This window comes from Lactuca virosa, chromosome 9 (genome assembly GCF_052849685.1).
Source record: "Lactuca virosa cultivar CGN04683 chromosome 9, Lactuca_virosa_CGN04683_v6, whole genome shotgun sequence".
Taxonomy (NCBI): domain Eukaryota; kingdom Viridiplantae; phylum Streptophyta; class Magnoliopsida; order Asterales; family Asteraceae; genus Lactuca; species Lactuca virosa.
In genome coordinates, this window is record NC_136434.1 from 89,551,690 (window position 1) to 89,556,102 (window position 4,413).

General features: G+C 36.0%; 1 pseudogene; it reads left to right on the forward strand.

Moving 5' to 3' along the window:
- The first annotated feature begins 1,443 nt into the window (after window positions 1–1,443).
- Window positions 1,444–2,928, forward strand: LOC145135762 (protein NODULATION SIGNALING PATHWAY 2-like; annotated as a pseudogene).
- Window positions 2,929–4,413: the final 1,485 nt, after the last annotated feature.

The following is a 4,413-nucleotide window of genomic DNA, read 5'->3' on the forward strand; positions in this document are numbered from 1 at the left end:
ATTATAAGTTTTTGTAAAATTTGTTACCGTGTTTTAAAATTTCTATATGTATTTAATTTTTTATATGGATTTAATAAACAAAAAAACTTTATATTTATAACTAATTAATATAATTTAATATATAACACAATATTATTAATATTAAATATTACATTTAAATTATAATTAGTAGATAAAAATAAATCAGAAATGTATAAATATATAAAAAGATGGACTAAAACCGACAACTCAAAGTTCATCCCCATTTTGAGAGAAATGAATAGTATAACACCATATTTGGTGTTATACTATTCATTTCCCCCAAAATGGGGTACGGTTGGAGAAGAATGAGGGAAGAAATAGATGAAATAATGGAGAATAAGAGTGGGTTGAAGATGCTCTTAGAGGATTATGAGATAAACACATGTATGAATGGAATACCACACATATATACGTACAATTGGATTGAAATCTGCAGAGGAGATGTGAGGTAAACAATTATGAGTCTTGATATCATGGGATTTTATTCAACAAATTTCGTGAAATGTATAATGAATTCCAAATTTTAAGCATTATGTATAGATTATATGGTTGGTTTTGAATTGCATTTAAAGCTTACCATATTACAATCTTTCTAAACGTAAATTCAAAAAGTCAAATGGATTTAAAATAACCAAGGGTATTAAAATAATTTAACAATGAAAGAAAAATGAATTATGGGAGTGACACGTCATAAAAAGAGTCTTTTATTAAGACAGGATTTATAACATATAAGCATAATGTCATGAATAAGGAATTGTAAGTAATAATTTCACGGGTAAATAATAAAATACATTTAAAATTTCCAGTTGCTATTTTCCATGAAAGTTACTTTTAAGTACATTCGTATTATGGATATAACTTTTTTAAGTACATCAGTAAAAACAAAATAAATTGCCTGATTAATATTAAGAAAATCATGGTTATGTCTTGGAATTTACCCATTTTAATATTTTAATCTGAGTATGGTGGGCACCTTGACCTACTTTAAAGAAAAATCCAAGGAATGCATGAAGGAAGACCAACAGTGTCCTTTTTTAGTAGTTAACTTGCCTTGTTTTATAACGCCGTTTTTTAACTTTTGTGTTGACATTTTTCAACCTAACATGATATATAAAACACATCAAGGAACACCCAAAATCATCACAACTCGACACAAATAACTCTCTCTAAACTTAACTTTGAGATCATCATCAAAACAATAAAAATATGATGTCGTCTCAGCTCCTATTTCAACCTTCTTGGCCACCTCACTCTTCTTTTCATTCGAATCTTCATAATTATGATCCAAAAATAGAAGTTTATGCAGGGGAGCATCACGATTTTTCTTCTTCAATCGCTTACGGGTCTGAAAACTCCTCAACAATTTCATCGGCCAACTTTCCCATGTTATCCTCTGATATGCATAACCCTTCATCGGTAAACATGGAGGGATTGGATGATGTTTGTGGATGGTTGTGTGTTGATGATCAACAGATGGAAGAGATTCCAACCAAAAGGTCTATCGGAGGTGACCATGTATTGAGTCCCAACCAAAGCGACAAATCCAGTGCGTCTTCCGTATGTATACCATCAGAAAATTATCAGTCACCAATGGAACGAACAGATGATTCCATGGAAAGTGAGTCCCAAGCAGGAATACATAATCTACTAATGGCTTATGCAGATGCTATGGGAAAGGGACAGGGAGAACTTGCCACAGTGATAGTGAAATGCATAAGTGAAAAGACCAACACCATTGGGTCACCCCTCGAACGCTTAGCCCTCAATTTGTTCCAGCCAGCAGAAAATCAAGGAGAAGCATACCTTAAACAAGAATCAATAAGAAACTTCAATCCAGCATTCAGAGCCTTCTACGATTATCTTTCCTTATGGTCGGTTTGCTCATTTTACATCGAGCTCAGTCATCCTTCAAGCAGTTCCCACCTATGTTGACTCAGTTCACATAGTTGACTTTGACATAGGCGAAGGAACTCAATGGCCTCCTGTGATTGAAGCCATGGCACGAGCAAAAAGATCATTAACCATCACCAGTATCAAACTAGAAGAGCATGTCTTAGGATTTGAGGAGACGAAGAGGCAACTTCTTAACTATGCAAGAACTTTTTGTCTAAATTTGATGGTAGAAGAGATGGAATTGTCACAAATGGTGAAAGGAACCGAGGGCAGAAATTCTGGAAATAAATTTCTGGCCTTTAACTGTATGGTTGGCCTTCCACATATGGGAAGGACAAGAAGAACAACTCAAGTTTTAGAGTTTATAAATATAGCCAAAGGAATTTTAGTGAAAAACAAAGGCATCATAACCTTTGGAGATGGAGAAGAAAGTGAAAGAATGGGGAATTCCCCAGACTACGCTTCATTCTTTAACAAACATTTGGCACACTACAAAGCGTTGTACGAATCAATGAAATGGGGTTTTCCTAGTTATCTCAATGAAGCAAGGATAGCTATGGAGACTCTTTTTCTTGCGCCTTACGTATCATCTTTCTCTTGGTTCCAAAAATGGAAGGAACAAGGAGAAGACATGGTTTTCCAAGAGGGTTTCGGTTTAAAAGGTGAACGGATGAGCATGGAAAGCCGGAATGAAGCTAGAGAAATGGTAAGGGAAGCAGAAACTCCATACAAGATTAGAGTTGAAGGCGATGATCATAATGAAATGGTGTTGGAATGGAGAGAAATTCCATTAGTTAGAGTTTCGGCTTGGAGACAAATCAAATAAGATGTCGAAAGTTTGATACTTAGTTTGTGATATCTTGACCCACATTCTATGTGAATTCTCAAACTTAAATCCCCTTATAAGTCCTAAGTTGTGGGCTACAAGTAGTTTCAACCATAGTTTTAAGTTGATTTGAAAGTTATTGGTTTTGTGTGCTATGACATGTAGCATCACACAGAGCATTATAGACTTGTAAAAACTAGTATATATACTCTACACATTTGCCTTTTTCATGATTTCAATTTCATTCTAATGTCTTTTTTCTTCGGTTTATGTATAATTTGTTTGAAAACTACCTAACATACATATAACAACCACTAAGAATATTGAAATATATTATTTTCCCATAAACTGATTTATCTCGTTAATTAGATAAATAGGAAATTACATGGACCATATGTAACATCCGGATCCTCAAGGTATGAAATTTTAAGTAAAATATGAGTTTTGGGTGGGTCACGACGTGAGGGAAACATCTTCACGTCGTGACATGGCTGCGAAAAACGAGAAGTCTCATTTAAGTGTCACGACGACGTGACACTATGATGGTCACGACGTGACATCTGATCAGGGGCAAACCCTAATTTTCGGACTTGGACCCTATTTAAAGGAAGTGAGGGGCTAGGGTTTCCTTCACCCTCATCCTCCATCACCTCCTAAGCCCCTTGAAGAAACCCTAATTTTCCCTCCTCCATTTTGAGCTCATGTTGGTGCTTTTGGTTGCTTTTGAAGGAAAAAGAAGGCATTGGTAGTGTTGTGAACGTATTGTCAAGCTTTGGGGACTTCATTTGGGCATCTTTGGCCCTTTGTAAGTGTTCAATACCAAAACTTTATTACTCTAGGTCTCTAGATCTAAGCTTTTGTCCATTTATCTTCAAGTTTGAGCAAGTTGAAATGGTGGGATTCCATAAAGTAGGCAACTTTATGGATCCTTGAGGTCCTTTGAGTGTCATATGGTTTAGATCTAGAATTTGCTAGTGTATCAAACCCATGCATGAGATCCTTGGTGATGTTTCTCCATTTTTGACTTATTTTGAGCTTTAGACTCACAATGGACATGCATGGCTGAAAAGCATCGATCTTTAGGTAGTATTGGACATTAGAAAGCCTTTTGGAAGGAATAAGTGAATGGCTTAATGATTTAAGGGCTGAATCCATTAAGCTATGGAAAACCCATTTTCACGTCGTGACTGTAACATCTAAAATTTTTAGGTATTCATTTTTGACCCTTGGTTTGTGATTGGTTTGCAAAATTGGTCCCCCAATGGCATTTTCGTAAAATTTGGGCGCAACATAGATACGTTGGGTGTACACCTTGGTACGCTAGGTGTACCTAGCCCTGTGCATGTACGCAAGGTGTACGCAGTGTTAGACCAAACCCTAATATTTAGGGTTTGTGTTGTGCACTATTTAAGCACCATTATAACCTCAAAACCTTTCTTCTTATCAACCTCCACTCCTAGAATCGACCAATCTTGCTAACCCTAGCGTATTTTGAATATTTTGATCTTTTGAGTGAGTTGTGAGCTTTCTTGTTTGTGAAGGAGGATCATCAAGGAGGTGACTTTGCTTTCAAGACTTTGGATCCAACACTTTCTCTCCTTTGGCCAAGATTGTATGGAGTAGCAGTGATGGTCGTCAGGAGTGCTCTGATTTGCTTCCATTGCAATCAGACC